The sequence below is a fragment of the Coloeus monedula genome, assembly GCF_965178545.1.
Source record: "Coloeus monedula genome assembly, chromosome: 3".
NCBI lineage: Eukaryota > Metazoa > Chordata > Aves > Passeriformes > Corvidae > Coloeus > Coloeus monedula.
The window spans coordinates 35,270,586-35,288,207 of record NC_138783.1 but is presented as its reverse complement, the minus strand read 5'-3'; the positions used below and the strand labels follow the sequence as shown (position 1 = coordinate 35,288,207).

At 44.8% G+C, this 17,622-nt stretch overlaps 1 protein-coding gene across 1 annotated transcript in view; it reads right to left on the bottom strand.

The window, feature by feature from the left end:
• The window catches only part of RAB30 (RAB30, member RAS oncogene family), a 41,286-nt gene extending 24,529 nt beyond the window's left edge, over positions 1-16,757 (bottom strand). The window contains exon 1 of the mRNA XM_082279163.1: positions 16,259-16,757. The gene's annotated coding sequence lies outside the window, so the exon portion shown is untranslated. The remainder of the gene's footprint in view (positions 1-16,258) is intronic.
• Between the last annotated feature and the right edge of the window lie 865 nt (positions 16,758-17,622).

Sequence of the window (17,622 nt, the reverse complement as noted above, 5' to 3'; positions counted from 1 at the left end):
AGGCCAAGGCCACAAGTCAGAATATAAGATGATTTTTGGCTCTGCTGATGACTGCTTGCAGGACAGGTCCTATACGGCACTTTAGATTTTACTCTTTCCAAGGCAACAGTCATCAGCACTGCCCTGAAATGGCACTGCAAGCCCAAATCTACCCATCCTGAAAAGCTCTGTGCAAGGAACTTGTACAGAAGCATTATATTACATTTAAACTTTAAAAGCAGATTTATAAAAAATCACTGGTTTTCTCTCTGAAAACAGAGGGTTTACAAAGACTTGCACAATTTTATTCCAGTCTTTTAATTCCAGCAAGAACATAAGAATTCCAGCTTTGAACCACCTTTTAAAACTACTCTGTCCTCCAACCTATTTTAGCTTCTCTCCAAAGGAAAAAAAAAAACCTCCCCTCTTAACGCGTGCTGCTGCTCCCTTGTAGCCAAAGCACCTCAGTGTCTCTGCAATAGTCACGTGAAAAACAACCTAAATGGAGGCAACTTGAACTACTGGATACATGTATGATAAAAAGCAACAGAGAAGCTGCTGTGGTGGTAAAGAATCCAGGCAGGGTTACAAGGCTTGTGAAACTGCCTTCATCTGGATTGGGATATTTGCTTAGCTGGCAGTACTCTCAATTGCTACACATGATGGTGAAAGGAAACATGCTACAGCTGTAAAAATCTAGGTTTAAATAGAAAAAAAAAAAGCTGGTTTAAAAAAACCATGAGGCAATTTTAGGTTATGATTATAAAAGGAAGAAATAAAATTTACAGGTTGAAAAGACGGGGGAAACAGGAAGAACAGAATAATATGGGATGAATCTGGGCTAAGGATGTCTAGGCAGATGCTCCTGGAGGACCAAGACATGAGCCCAGCCAGCTGCACTGCAGAGAGGAGTATCCCTGCCCAGCACAGCAAAAAAGGGTAGGAAAAATACTGCCCAGAGGGGAAGATGGGAAGAACACATGGCAAAAACTATCCCTAACTCTGGAATGACACCTGCCAGCTACCTACAGAGATAAAAGCAATGGGGTTACCTCTGCCAAAAGTTCGAACACCCTCTGCTTTTAAGATTGCAAAGGAGGTGCATATCCTGGCAAGACTGTGTGTTGGATCTGGGAATCCAAATTCAAACCCTGAGCACGAATCAGGTTCCAATGCAAATCTCAGTGCCAGCCTGAACAACAGTCACTACAGCCGCAGCTAACACATCCATCTGTAACAGAACATGCATTTGTAAGTCACAAATAGGCTTTTGGTTCACTGTCAGCAGCACCAAACAATCCAAGACAATCGGGGAATATTAGGCATTAAAGGTCAAGTATCCCATTTGTGGTGCAATGCAAGGGGACAGGTTTGAGTATCATTTTGGCATAGACACGTAGGTGGGCTCATGGCAAAGACAAGTGTTCTACATCCAAAAAAGTCTATGTAGCATTTGGCGTGAAGAACTTCCCCTCCAGTGGGGAGATAGAAGTTTTCACTGTGGGCTTGCTAACCCCATGCTTTGGTTCACAGCTCGCTCAATGCTGCTCTGCAGGAGCCTCACATACTGCCCAAAGTTACAGCCAGCGGCTCCAAGTACTCCCTGAAATTGATTTGGGTCTCTTTTCTTGGCAACTAATAACCTCTTCTCTCCCTTCCCACAAAATTGCACAAGCACCAAGGGAGACTTCCCAGGTACAGCACAAGAGTTGCAGATAATGGGAGTCACATGGAAAGCACCATGTTTGCTTTTTTTTGTACATTAATTACACTTACGAAGTCAGTGAAGACAGTGTGTGCTTTTTAGAGCAGGTCTGTGTCCACTCATGTCTGCCCCAAAGCCAGCAAAACAAAGCCTCAGCATGGTTATAAACATGATCCCCTTCAACCTCAACACAAATACACTCCTGGACAGATCCAAAGCCTGGCTGTGATAAGCACATAGGAATTAGGAAGCCACAATTAAATAAGTAATATAGAATAAAGGTAAGGTATTCCTTCATTCATTACAACAAACAACACTTTGAACCTGAAACTAAGTTGAACATTAGCTGAGTTATGTAAGAGCACCAGAGGAGTGTTACAGACCCTATTTGTGTGGTGTCTGCTTCACACATTTCCTTAGACTGTTCTCCCTTTTGTTATTTGCTCCTTTTTGTTAATGACACGAGTTTTCTTTACACGAGGTTGCACAGAAGGTTGTATTGACTCCAACAACATATATGTGAGTTGTGCTTTGAGGGAATACATTACTTTTGTTTGGTCTATCACACTGAAAGTAGCTTGTGGCATTTTTAAAAGGTTGAGGTCAAAAGCTTCACTCAACATTTAACTACTGAGAGCACACTTTCCACCTCACACTACCCCCTCATACATCCTTTAAATTTTAAAGGGAGAGCAAGTTGCACATAGACAGTACATATATATTTCCCCTTTCCTCATCATTAACAGTAACTTCAAGCCTGTATCATGATAAAACTTTTATTAGAGGCTGGTTGCCTGGCTATACTCTGTGCTATAGAAAAATGCCTTACTAAGAATTATTGTCAATCTCTGAGCACTCTGTACACACAGGCAAAATGGAGGAAAAGTAGCAGATCAGGTGACTTGTCCAAAGAGAGGAACTCAGGAATAACCCCATGTAAACCAGACCTGTGCCTCATATTATCTTTGTTGAACTATTTTACCTCTCCAGCCTCTTTCCCCGCTGACATCCCCAACTCTGCTTTGCTTTTCTTTACTATCATTGATGATCATCTTTTCACTCTGCAGTCTCAATACCGACTTTCCTCTGCCCTGGTATCATGCTGTCTATGCGCATTTTTGTCTGTCTGCCAAGGAAGTTGTAAGAGGGCTGGTATTTTACTATGGGAACTATTTTTGTGCCATATTCAGGAAATTTCCCCTTTTAACTAAGTTTTGTATAAAAACTAGAGCTACCAAAATAGAGAAGACAATACTTTCTTCTACCTTCTCTTCCCACTCACTCCTAGGTGCTGGAGGACAGGCCACCCATGACGGCCCAGCCTTTCTTGGGGTCATCACCATTTCTCCATGCAGACAGGCCACATCCCATTGCTCTGCAATTGTCCAAATCCTCTCCTAGCCACTAGTGCCTTAGTGCCACCTCTGTCCCCAGACTCCAACAGAAATGCTCTCTACCCTAATTTAATGTTCTACATGCAGCAACTGAACTGGTTGATGCAGTTCTCAAGTAGCTGATACTTACCTAAGAAGATTTCAGATTTCCAGCTTAAAACAGACACCACCCACCTTCTCTTAAACCCTCTCCTCCCTCTGCTCCCAGAACAGCCCTTCCCTTGCCAACCAAAGCCTCACCAACCTGCAACTTCACTGTTCACACAGGTCATTCATGTGAAGAACTGGTTTAATCTCAGCTGGCAAGAGAGTTATTTCCTGCAGAAGTACAGCAGTGAAGCCTTCCAAAAAAGAAAAAAAGTTCCTTCAGGATTAATCCTACCCAGCATCCTCTCACATCTCAGTTATTGCAATTGTACTTTTCTAGCCTTGATAGATCTCATCTTGCATCACTGGCATCCCCACTCAAAAAAAACCCCAAAAAAATGAGATCCTGTTAAAGCACAATTTGCCTAATTTGTATCTTCAGGGTTTCCAGTTTTTCTTCTATGGCTCCAACTCCTTGTTATTACTTTTCACATTCATTTTACTGCCTAGCCTACATCCCACTAATTATTCTTAAAGCAAAAGCAGCCCTGTCAACCATGCTCTCCCTCACAGCTGGTCAGGTCTCTTTGAAAACACTCACTGAGCTTTCCCCTGCTCAAAAATACTGCTGTTATCTGGCTTTTCCCTACCTGTTACTGATCATAACCTGTAGTCACCCATCAGAAAGCACTGAGCTCTGCCAGGTGGAAAGCGCATTTTGCAACGATGCTGGATGCAGGATGCAACGATGGACCACGGGATGCTGCAGCAACACACAGTGGCAGGAGGCAGAAGAAATCTTGCTTGAGTGGTCACTCTTAATGTAAAGCAGCAGGTTTCCCCTCTTGAGGCTTATCTAACTGTTCCTAAATGGAAATGTTAAGCTGTTACACCCATGTTACCCATTTTCCTCCAGGTCTGACCTACAGAGAATAGCAATTCCTACTGCATCCATCAGGCTGAGAGGTGACAGTGAGATGAAAGCACGTGGCTCAGGTTTCTTGCAAACAGCAGGAGAGTAGGGAATTATGAAGGATTTGAAATGTGACACAAGATGCATTTTTGATATTTACAGGGATTTCTGTGACTATTCAGAGGGAGCCCTTCCCACGCAAAAGCAGAAGTGTGATGGAGAGTCTACTTTCCCAGGAACACCAAAATAGCCATTATGAGCCTGTTCTTTGCAAGAGGACAAGCAACCTCAATCACACACTGAGGCACACTGGAACCCACTTCAGGGTTAGGCTAAAGTCACATATGTTCCTTTTTAAAACTAGAAGTTGGAGAACAAAATGTGAGAGCCTGGGACAAAGCCCTGAAATGCCAAACAAGGTTCACATCTCTTGCACATGAGAAAGCCAATGAGTTTCAGCACACAGCTCTTCCCAACGTATCTCTGTGTATCACAACACATATTAAGACTCAATTAACACACTCTCCCTTTCAAAAGGGCACACAAGTAATGAGCACTTTCTTCTTTCCTAAGAAGAGACAGATGCCGATTACAGGAAGGAGTTCTCCGTAACAATTCTCTTCCTAAACCATACCAATTGCCTTGCCCATTTGAAAGATGCATTTGCTACATCAGAAGAAAAAAAGACCCTTATTATTAGCAATGTCTGAACCACTAACCATCAAGATTATTTGCTTACTGGACACGTTATTTTTTCCGCATAGCACTGCTGGAATCCCTATAGCACCTTCCCAGACAAAGTGCCATTAACATGCAAATGAAAAGTTCACACTCCTCCTTGAGATGGTACACAATTATAGTCATAAGCTAAGATAATGAAAGGCTCTAAACAAGACAGGTTGGTTACACATGTCACAGTACTGCTTGCAAATCATTCTCTCCTCTAATTACCACAGCATTTCCAGGAGGAATCGATTACAGCAATATGGATGAATGGGATCCTAAAACTGAAAAATGTACTGAATTAAACATTAATGCACTCATTGACTGTTATCTATCTATATATATATATAAAAGTATGGCCTAGGAAAATACAGAACTAAATATCTAGAAAGACCAGAATCTTGGACACTGAGGCATTAAAATAGTCCCAGAAACAGAATATACCAAAAATATAAATTCATCCATCAGGCTATAATTACACTTCACATTTTGTTCTTGTTGTGAAGATTGGTGTAAGCCTATAGCCAGGCAGAAAGCCAAGCCACAAACTGTGCTCTGTTGACTGCTGAGGTCTCCATTAGGTGCTCCAACAGAAATACTCATTTGCCCAGACCAAGCCTAAACACAATACAGTGCAACCTCTTCTCCATGTCAGACAAGCTTTGGACAAGCAGTGCCAAACAAGCATCCGAATTCAACAAGCTCCCTGCTCCTCAAAGCATTACACACACTTTAGCCCTGTTTTCTAAGGAAAACAAGCTTTTGCTATCATCTAACCTGGCCAACAGACCTAAAAGTTACTGAAGGAAAGAGTGTTTTGGCAAAAATACAAAGAACAATATAATTTATGCAATTCTTTTGATCCCCAGGTGGCTGGGATGAGGCCAGAATCAGCATCCACCCTGTCACTATTGGGCTGACTTCTGCTCTTGCCATTTTTTGTTTGGCTACAGCTGCCTGGTGGTTTAGGACACTGATGCCTGTCAACCAAGAGCACACTTAGCAGCCACATTGCACACTTATGCATTTCTTCTCCAACAGTTCCAACCACAGCTTCCAAGTCTAGCAACTTATTTGTGCTCCAAGCAACTGTGCTTTTTGCCTCTGCAAGATAGGACATCACAGAGCCAACCACACCAGCCTGAAGAACCACTGAAATCACATTGTTGCACCCCAGTATCTTAATTAAGACACTCAGAAACACACATGGTTTTTTTCATGGCATGGAAAGAAAACCCTGGTTGCTAGCAAGGCTCTTTCTGCTCGACTTGAACTGAACCAGTATCACAGCACCATGAGGCTGTGACAAAAATGCCGTGTTCCACATGAGAGTCCCTTGATCTCTAAGAATTGGTCACATCAAAGATAAAAATCAGAATTCAGGTAGTGCCTGCTTCTTTTCTTAATTCTCTCCCTATGTCATCTCCAACACTTGCAGAATTCCTTTTCCTCCTTGCTATCCCCTCACATCCAGCTGCCAGCTGCACTGTGATATCCATCACACAGCACCCTCTGATAGCTGGTGGCTGCTAAGGCAATATTTACACTATGGCTTGCATTGCAGTTTATAAAATTCTTTGGAGCTCTTCCAAAGGGAAAGCCCCACCTAAATCAAAGTTATTAGTGTCATCTACAGGCTAAGTCCAGTCAAGAATTTGCTCGAGCTCACTGTGGAGACTGCAGATCTTTGAAATACCAATCAATGTGCAGCAGAGGGGCTGAGTAATAAAGTTCATTAGCATTGCTGGCAACACTCTTCTTCAGTGGCATACAATAAATAATTGGTGAATATTCAAGGCATCCCTCTGAGGTTATCTTGATTTTATGCATCAAGGCAACCAAGAAACAGAAAGTTTAGAAGGAACTTGCCAATAAACACAAGAGAGATGCAGAATTCAATTGTCTTGCCTTCAAAGTACAAAATATGTAATTACTAGAGGAAACTGTGAATTATATAAATTGATTTGCAATGAAATTAAGGAGACTGTCTTTCCCCAAAACCACTAATGGCTATTCCCACCCAAGTTACAGCACTGGTTACTCACATTACAGTAACACCTACAGACTGCAGAGAACTGCAGATTTTTCACTGTAGAAAGTGGGGACTAACAGAGAGAAGTTCTATCCCAAAGACCTTATCATGGATAATAAAACCCAATCTATACACACAATACAGGAGCAGTCATAAAGAAATTAATGACTCAAAAAGTGCATCAGAGGAAGAACGAGAAATGGACCAACCCTCCGGAGTATCAGACAGACATCAATAAATTCATTAGCTAAGCATCACCCAGCATTGCCCAGGAGATATTTTTAAAACCTTCCTCTGTATCTCCAAGAACTGATGTCATCAAGCAAAATGAGAAATATTGTGAGAGATGTGCTAAGATGATGGAAAGAATTTTTATGCAGCTTCACACATTTTCCAGCAAGAAGCCTGACATTTAAGCAGAATGACCTGGTTACTAGTGGCTACTCCACAAATTGATGCAACACACTCACCCCCGCAATGACTGACAGCTGCAGTAAACAAACAATCATTCACGCCAGGTTCTTCCTCCCTGTGGCAACAGCTTTTGCAAAACTGTGGAACTTAATGAGATACTTTATTTAATATTTATTTCACAATCAGCCTCCTTTACTCCAACAGAATTAGCTTCAGCCCACAATGAATGTTTTCCTTGGTTATTTCATTGTGCAAATCAATACTCAATTTATTTTGAATTTCTTCAGTTGTGAATTCTAAACTAGGGGGGATTTGGTTTAAACGTGCCTTTATTTATTATTATTAAATACCAGCTAACCACCCACATGGCTGGAAAATGAATCAGCCCGAGGACACTATCCCGAAAAGTTAACCTAACAAAAGAGATTAATTTTAAGACTGACTTATTCAACCAGTTTCCCAATCCAGAGGCATAATAGATTAGAGACAACACTGTCTCATGTGACAGTCCTTAACAAAAGACTGAACATTCACAATGAGCAAGGTGAAGTTACTCATGATGGAAGCACGTACAAAGGCCAGACAGCAGCTTGAGAAAGAGCTTTACAAGTTCCCCATACTACATTCACATCTGCAGTAGAAAATTCAGGAGTGGTCCATAACAACCATGTATTATGGCACAGGACAGGGCAATCTCAAGCATCTCCAGCACAGGGATGTCCAATGTGACCCAGCAGACAGTTCTTATAAGCCATGCTTTTCAAGACCATTTTGCTGGTGCTTCCTAGTGACACATAGGGACCAGTGACCTGCATAGCTAAGTGCAAGTGCACCAAGACACAGCTTTCCTGCAGAATTGTGACAACAGAACTGCTACTTAAAATAAAAGGAAAAAAAATTTCCTAGAAGTGGGAAACACTCTACATTAGCAAAAGTCATTTACAAACATAATGGAAATACTGAGAATCTTACTCAGGATCACAATATGGATATATTTAAGTTTATTTTCCAGTTTTGGGTAGTAGGGAAAAGACAGAATTTGGAGCTAACAACTGCTAAAAGACACTGATTGTTTCTGCACTGAACATGCACTACATCCCTGCACAAGGTGCTCAGGGCATGCCGACAGCAGGTCACAACACAAGATGAGACTTCATTCCTACAGATCCCACACAGCAATTTCCATCTGAGTCCTACGTTCATGCCTCCTTCTCCCAAATAAGTCGAGCAGAAATCCATTATCCTGGAGTTAAATAGTTCAACTTTAGACTCCTGTTTGCCTGCTGAAATTAAAGAGTTAACAGAAACCTGTGTTTATCTGGGGGGTTTCTATGTGTCCACAAACACATCAATCCAAGCAAAATGCTACTACCACATTTTAGAAATGTGAATACTGCTGACTTGAAGGGAATGGGCACAGTTCCCTTTTTAGAAGGAACAAATTGTTCAGAACAAGGACAAATGCAATAGAGAAATCAGGCACCGACTCTGCTTCTACAGTTTCAAGCTGCTGGTACATGCAGCTCTGACGCAGTCTTTACATGTTTGGTTTTTTCAATAGACCCAACATTGTTCAAAAATCCCCCCATAACCACCTAACACAAAGAGCAAATATTTACAGTGAGGATTTTTATATGTGAGAAATCAGAGGGTGCCACAATCTTCTGTTGGCTACAGGCAGGAGACAGCTATTGCCAACAAGGCTGGAGTAATTGCAATGGTGCAGATACTCACTGCACTTGAGTATATTTTAGACAGAAAAAAATGGAATTAGCTGCAAACTGTGTTAAAACACCCCCTTCAGAGTAACAGCACTTTCTGTAATTATGCCACAGAAAAAGGGATTACAGAGAAGAACAGCAGAGCCCAAAGCATTTATCACACAGGTTAAACTTGCTGCTGTATCTCCAGTGAACCAGATACTCAACTATTCTGAGGTCCTCAGCCGTCCATAGATACACGGACACCCCAAACCTGCCCTTACCTTTTTGTGAAAGCTAGAGATTTCTCCAGTCTTTGCTGGGGTTTAATTAAACTCATAACCACAGGTTTATATGAATTTATACCTTTTCTCCACAGGACATGCTGTACCATGAACTTCAGGGGGGGGATGCAAGAATAAAAAGGCTAATGTTACTTCTCTCAACCTTCTTCTCAATATGCCAAAATAAGCTGACACCCCCACCACAATTTCAGGCTATCTGATTCTCACGTCTAGAGATTACTCGTCACAGGGTGGAATAGTCTGATGTCTCCAGAGGACTAGCAGGGATACCAAATGAGCCAGGAAAGATTTTTCAAGCCTACATTTACTTTTCAGGTATTTGCATTAATAGATGTAATGCAAGAACAATAGAAAAATAATTATTTTTTCAAGTGGCAGTTGTCCCCTCTCTGTTAATCAAGTTCAGTAGGTATTATAATAAAGTTTCAATCTCCAGGGTTGGAGAAGATGGAATTTACAACTCCCTTCTACCATCAGAAAGCAACAGGAAAATAAGAGCACACAGTATGGAGATGCCATAGTGGATTTCTTGATGTCAAATCAGGTTATACAAGGCTGTCTCACTACATTTTCAAGTAAGGGTGTTATCTTCAGTAAATATTCCCATGCAGCCACAGCTGTCATGAAAACACCATGCTTTAGGTCCTAGAAGCACCATGAAGAAATTCTCACTAATTAGACACAAATCAGGCTTTCTTTAAAAACTTGTTAGATGAAAAGCCTTGACTGATCTATTTTCCATTTCTCTGAGTTCAGGCAATGAAATTTAAATCACAGAAAAGTGCTAATGATTATTTTTCAAGTCCGCTTTTCATTATTGAAAGCATTCTTTGCAACACAGCAAACCCAAAATCTCTTTTCTAATCCTGGCAATCCCTTTAAGTTGTTCTTTGATTGGTTGTAAATCTGAATGCTGGTGTTCGTGTCTCAACTAATGGTCTACATCCCGAGCATGGATCCGGGATTTTTCTGGAGCACAGATTTTTCTGGATCTCTCATCACACTCATATTTATGGATAAGTGACTATTTGGAGCAAAAGAATGACCACTGAAAAGACAGGAAGGTTTGACAAGCTCCTGTGCTTAAAGTTTCACCTGTCTCAGGTAAGAGCAGAGGTAGGGTGATCTTCTAACCAGACACAAATTCTTCTACTCAGCACCTTTAATAATGTTTCCTATAGGCATCACATCTTCTTCAGCTAAGAGTCTGCATTTATACCTAGTCCTCAGATTTATCTGTAGCCCGGGAGTATCCAAGCTCCTAAAAGTGCAGCTGGGGTGGCTGCACTAGAGCAAGAGGCTCAGGCAGATGGAAAACAAGCAGGGAGAAAGCAGGGGGGAACAAGAACATTAGCAGTCCCCTGGAGCTGGTGCTGTCTCTTTAGCAACGTCCCACTGAGTAGTGAAACATCCTGTACAACCCCACACAGCTTCATCAGGGCTGCAAGAGCACTATGAAGTGCAGCAAAGGCTTTGGGCTTGTCTGGTTTGGAGAAAAGGGGTGACCTCGCTGCTCCCTGCAGCTCCCTGAGGAATGAAAGTGGAGAGAGAGGTGCTGATCTCTTTCTCCTGGTATCCAGTGATAGGATGCATAGGAATGGTTCAAAACTGCACCAGAGGAGGTTCAGACTGGACATGAGGAAGTATTTCTATACCAAGAGCATGGCAAAACACTACAACAGGCTTCCTAGAGAGGTGGTTGATACCCCAGCCTGTCAGTGTTCAAGAGACATTTGGACAATGCCCTTAACAACATGTTTATGGTCAGCCCTGAATTGTTCAGGCAGCTGGACTAGATGATCCTTGTAGGTCCCTTTCAACTTCCAATATTCCAACAATATTTAGAATAGAAAATATTCTATTCTTAACTGCATGATTACTCTGGACAGGGGTCCCATCCTTCCAGAGCCAGGTAACAGGGTAATCCTTCCTGCCAAAGCAATTTGGGCTCTTTTTGTTTTTTTGGCTGCAAGGATTTTGGTCCAAAACACTCAGGAAAGCACATGCAAATGATTGTTACTGTGGGGGATGCGAGACTCTCATACGCAGTCGGATTCATTTTCTGCACTGTTCCAAAAAAATTGGCATCAAGGCTCAGCACCAGCCTACAGGATGGTAGTTCCATGACAATTCTCTTTTGCAAACAACAGCCTGGATTTATATCAAGAAATACTCCCACTTTAAATGCACACATGCTGCCCTATGAGTAACTGAGATTTTGCTTAATTGAAAAAGCAGAGTTTAGTTTTTGGAACCTTCATTGCAGAGGAGAAGAAGCACAGTGCAGCAGTGTGTTGGGCTGCTGAGGCCCTGCATGAAGTCCCTCTCTCTGTGGAGGACATCTTTAGCAGGACACAGCAACCCAAGCACTGCTCAACTTCTGTACTTTGGCATCTCTAACACCATTTTTTTTTTTTCCCTTTTAAATTCAGCCTGCAGGATACAGTCTTTTAAGAAACCATGCACAAGCTCATCTTTTTTCATGCCGGTACAGCCTTTCCTCCCCTTCCTCTTCTCATTACTCTTTTCAAGGTCTAAAAGAAAACACTATTCAGATACTTAAAGGTTACAGTTAACTTTTAGTTCAGCAGTGCTTAAAAGACAGTATTTCTACTAAAAGGAAAGAAAATAAACAGGGTATCCTGTGATGTTTAAAAGGGCAGCAGATTTGTGAGACCTTACTGAAGCTTTTCTCCTCTGTTTGTACAGGTATTCCCTAATTTTCTCAGGAAACTAATAGCTAGGTTAAATAGGTTTTAAATAGGTTTAAATTTTGCCTTAAGTATATTAGGGAAGAGTGTACCTCTGCAGTGTAGTGAGAGCAGTAACTCCAGGAGACGCAAGATGATAAATGGTGTGTGAGTCTCAAGCTGTTCACAACCTAAATATCTCTCCTCAGCTCAAAGCAACAAAGCTCTCTAATTATTTTTATCTATGCAAGGTGAAATCAAATGACATTACAACACAAATCTCACCAATACCTTATGCAGGGCCAATGTTTAATAGCGGAGATTAGTCACGAAACTACTACAACAGCAGCAGACTTCCATGTGGTCTTGACTCTGTTTAAAAGCTGACAGTGATTTTAAGGGACAAGTTGATCCTTGTTCTGCCCTAATTATTTCAACATATTAGCACCTGAGGAATATTTGACTCAACCCCCTCCCTCCCCTCACTTTAAATTCATGATTTATGCACAGGCCAACCAGGATTATATGACAAACATGATAGATTACTTCTTTCCCACTGTAAGAGAGCCATTAAAAATAAAATGAGAATTTAGTTAGTTATTGACAGAAGCACTGGGAGGGAGCAGGAAGCTAAATGACTTGCTGCAAAATGAAATTGTGGAAACTAGAAAGTCAATCAAAACACTGCCTCAGGTCATCTCATCTGTCCTCCAGCCAAAGCAGAGCTGTTGCTGAGCGTCTCTGCACCAAGACCTCTCCAACTGGGCCGATGTTTTTGGTGTCAGAAACCCATCTGCAATATAGAAAATTATTTTACTGACTCCTAAGTCTCCTGTTCCAAAGTTTTGCAAACATCCATACAAGCATCAGTACCTAAACAGCTTCATTACTGCAAGGTATGCCCATCTTGTGCTACTTTCCACACTCCTGCCATGCCAGCCACACAGCTGAAATGAATCTCTCTTACTTTCTCACTGCCTGGGTGGTTATTTGACAACACACATGAACTAGCACCTAGGACATTCCCCATTCCTCCTTCTGTACTCACACAGAGCAAGGCTTGCACTCAAACTGCTGGTCCTGTCCCTAGAAAAAAAGACAATAAGCCTTAAAATGAGAAATGGAATCAATCTAGTTCCCGGCTATTGTAACTCCTTGTTTGGTTATTTTATGTAAAAATAAGAAAAGGCCAATAAACCTATACCACCCACAAAAAGCCCAGCAGCAAATACACCTCTCTGGGGCACACCACAAAACTTAGAGCAAGTATCTCAATTTGCCAGCTGATGGATGCCAGCTTGGCTGTCCCAGCAAGGACCAAACAGAGACAGCTCCAGAGCTGAAGCCAGGAGCTCTCCACAGCTTGCATTAGAGAGCCACCACACTCCAGCTCAGGCTGTGAGCAACACCTACCACCTGCAGCTGGGTCTGGGAAGATGGGAAGTACAGCACAGATCAGTCAACAGAGAAAAGCTCTTTCACAGCAGGGTGACAAATGGGGGTTGTTTGCTTGCAGACGCCTTTCTCCCCTTGCCGGTTTGGAAAGTGACTGCTCAGGTCCTCCCTGGAGAGCCACCTTCAGCCATCCATCTCTTGCTTCAGGAACTTCAGCTGTTTCACCAGATCTCAACTCCAGGCTACAGAAATCCCTGTCCTCTCCTAGCTCATCTCTGGAGCAAAGAGGAAAGTTAAGCTGAAAAGTCAGCAAGGCTGGCTCAGCTCTGGCTCTTCCCAGTTCCCCTCATCTCGCCAGTCTTTGGGTTCCCCTGTACATGAGGTTGGGTGACACCCAAACATCCCAGGGCAGCAACAGTTCTGGGATGGGCAATTTAACACAGTTCAGGGCACACAGGTGATACTCATAAAACCAATTTGCAAGGGTGTGATTTCTGGCTTGACTAAGAAGCCAGTAATTGGCATCACACTAAATTTCATGAGGAACAGGACTAAAATGCAAGAAAACTCTGCAGAGTATGACCATGAGACCACTGAACCCTGAATTTCCCTTCAAACACTGGACACTAGTAAGAAATGGGGAAAAAAAGTAAAAGACCTGAGAAAATATTTAGTGCTGCCTTCCTGGGATATTCTCTTTGCTTCCAGCAGCTGGCATTTCAGAGAATTCTTGAATCAGAGTAAACACATACACTGCATTTAGGTCTTTGCAGGACAAGAGGAAGGATCCCCTAGCTCATCTGAGTTTTTTCACAGCAAAGATTGAGTGATTTTCAGCTTTTGGTCTCTTCTTATGTGTCTGTATTTCAGTTGCTGAAAGGCAAAATTTAATCTGATTAATACAGAGTAGATTTCTGTGGTACATTTTTAATCTACCTCCTGATATAGTATAATACAGCTTGGAAATGCTAGCATGCATTGTCACAAATATTTCTAAATCCAACAAATGTAATAAATATTGAAATAGATATAAATATGTATTGCTATTTATGCTTGTTTTGTTCAAGATATATACGTACAGAAAGACAAAAACAGAATAAAGAAAGAGGGGCATCACAAAAATTGTCTTACTTAAATGCGAAATCACCAGCCATGGATTCCTTGCTTGTTCTCACCAACTTCTATAGCAGTATTTCCCAGAACAATTCCTAGGCTACAGTTTCAAATTATCACTTCATATCCAGTGCCTTCTATACCAGGCTAACAAAATCACTGCTATAAAACTTCTCCTTTTACAGCCAATATGGGAAACCCTCTATTAGATTATCTGTTCCCTCGCTTGTAAAATAAAGAGGAAAACGCCATTCCAGGAAACAAAAATGTTAAAAAAAGACCAACCAAAGGCAACGCCTGTGTGCACTGCTGTTCTTCCCCTTTGAGTCAGTAGTAAAGAGGAAGGAAGGAAAAAACACAGATAAAACAAATGCAAGGAGGTGTGGATGCAGCATATTTATTGCACTCGAAGAGGGGAAGCTGTAAAACACCAGCCCTTGCACATGGACACCCCAACACCGCGCGGGTGTTTACAAACACTTTGAGCAAACCAAACAGGGAGTTTCATTGTCCCCACTGCACTCATGTCACCCGCGCCCCAGCACTGCAATTCCAGGGAGAGCCCTGCCAGAGGACACACAGCGCCAGTTACACAAGAGAAGCGCAGAAGCAAATATGAAGCACAGGGGAGGAAAAAAAATTAAAAATATCAACTCAGCTGCACACTCTTGCTGCTCTCAGAACAGCCTCCAAGTCGGGCTTTGGTGAGGATTAACTTTAAAGGGCACTGAAAGATACTGACAGACTTGAAGCAAGCAGGACGCCTCTGTGTGCACACATTTCATTGCCACCAGCACAAAATGAGAAGTCTAGAGTCCACTAGCAACTGCAGAAGTAATTCAGTTATAAAAGGGGATAAAATCTTCTGATGCTATATACTAAGAAAAAATTATCTGTATGTTGCACTAATATCTTAGCACTGTTCAAGTAAAAATCCAAATTTCACCTCACAAACAGAAAGGAACAGTGAAACGAATAAAAAGCCACACGACAATGAAGCTCTGCTGGACCACAAAGTTTCTACAAAGTTTAAAATATAGGCATTTCTTATATTTACGATAAAACTGAAAAAGATCAGAGCAGTAGTTTGGAAGCTGAAATAAAACATCAGGCTGTCAACCAAGAATTTTTAAGATACTAACTCAAGATGTGACTTGGAGAAGAAACCTGGACTAACTGCACACAGCCAGGACTGAGAGTCAGTTGGATTCAAACGTCCCCCGTTTCCCTGAAAGGGGGGAGGGATAGCGGTGTCAAAACAACGAAGCCGCACGACAGCACACCAACGCCCCAAAAACCATCCTAAAACACACCTCGTATTTGTTTTGTCCGCAGGAGCCCGGCTCTCGCAGGCTCTGCAGCGCTTAACGACAGCAATTCAAAATCCATCTTATTTTCCACTCTTATCCAGCGAGGGAGCCAAACCGGACAGGGCTCCCCGCCGGCTCGGGACTGCGCGGCTTCGGGGCGCCCGGAGCATCCCGGAGTTGCGGGAGTTTCCCAGGGGCTCCGGGACGCGCAGCGCGGCCGCGGAGCTGCCGCCGGGCCCGAAGGGCGGCGAGGGGGACTCATCTCCGCGGGATGAGACCATTTAGCGGGTTAGGGTTTTTTTCCCCGCTTCCTCCGTCCCTGCGCCCCTCCTTTTTCAGCAGGACCAGGGAACGACAGCGCAGTCCCTCTCGGCAGCGTTGCTCCTCATTGAGGAGCACACAGTGCGGGGAAGGGCATCGGGAGATGGGAGCGTGGGAGGGAGGGGGTAACAGGACAAGGAAAAGCACACAGAAAGAGAAGATGCGCGCAGAACTCACCTGGTTTGGGATTTTTCCTCCCTCTCCACGACCATAAAACGAGGCGGGAGCCAGGAGCCGGTCAGCGGCGATGGGAAGAAGCGGCAGCCCCGGCCCGCCGCACGCGGGGGATAGCGGGGCTGGGCGCTGCAGCCCCCGCACGCCCCGGGTAGGTGCTGACCCCGGAGATGAGCGCACGGCAGCCCACTTCCACTGGGATGGGTGCTGACCACCCTCCCGGCGCAGGGCAGCTCCCCGGGATGGGTGCAGCGGGGTTGGGCGCAAGGCAGTCCCACTCGGGAATGGGTGTTCAGTCCCCACTGCCCGTGCCGCGCCGTGCCGTGCCGTGCCGTGCAGCGCAGCCCTCCGGAACGGTGTCGAGCTACCCTGGAGCCAGGACGCCCAGGATAGGAGCAGCAGGGCTCGGCGCAAGGCAGCAGTCTGCGGGGATGTGCGCAGGGCCGCCCGCCCCAGGCAGCGCAGGAGCGGGAGCGCGGCCCCCCCGCCGTGTCCGGCAGCGGAGGCGGCACCGGCCGAGCACAATGAGCGGCGGCGCGCGGCGCGCCCCCGCGGCCCCGCTGGGCAATGACATCACCCCTCTCGCCCGCCGGGGCGGGGCCACTGCCCGCGCTGCCGTCTCGCCATTGGCTGGCGCCCTTTGGCAGCGGGGGTTTCTGGGGCTTGTAGTTTTCTTCGGATAGCAATAGCGCGGCAGCGTTCAGGACGTGGACTCGATTTCCCGGCAGATCCCGTTGCGGTGCGGCCGCGTTGGGTAGCGGGGTGGGGAAGGAGGTGGCCGCGGCCGCCATGTTGGTGGCGTGGGACGCTTAGCTCGGGAGGAGCGGTCGGGGAGCCGGGTTAAGATGTCGGAAAAGGGGGAAGGGCGGTAGTCCTGTCTTGGTTTAGGGGGCAAGAAAGAGCTTGTGTGAGCGGTTGAGGAAGAAGGGGGAGGCTGAGGAGTAGCCGGAGGGCCGCGGCGGGTAGGGAGGGGGGCTCTGAAGGACACGGCCGATTGTCACTCGGTGATTGCCGGTTCTGGGTGGGGCAGCGCTTCTCTGTGGTGGGAGCGGGGCCGTGGGGTGCGAGTCTGTCCCGGGACTTGGAGGGGCCCGTCCGGCTGCGGTGGGAGTGTGGCAGGAGCGGGCGGCGTGGCCTTGCAGCGACGGCCGGTCATGGCTGCCGGGGCGTGTGGGCGCTGGGGCGGTGCTGGGTGCGAACGGGGAGGCCGCTCTGTGTGGCGCAGGAGCCGGGGCGGGTCCGGTGGCTCTCGGGGCTGTGGCCCCCTGCTCTCCTCCTCCGGGGAGAGGGGCCCGGCGGGGCTGTGCCAGCTCCGGTGTCTGGGCCTTGGACGAAGTACGGACTGCGGGTTAAAGAGCAGGGCTGGC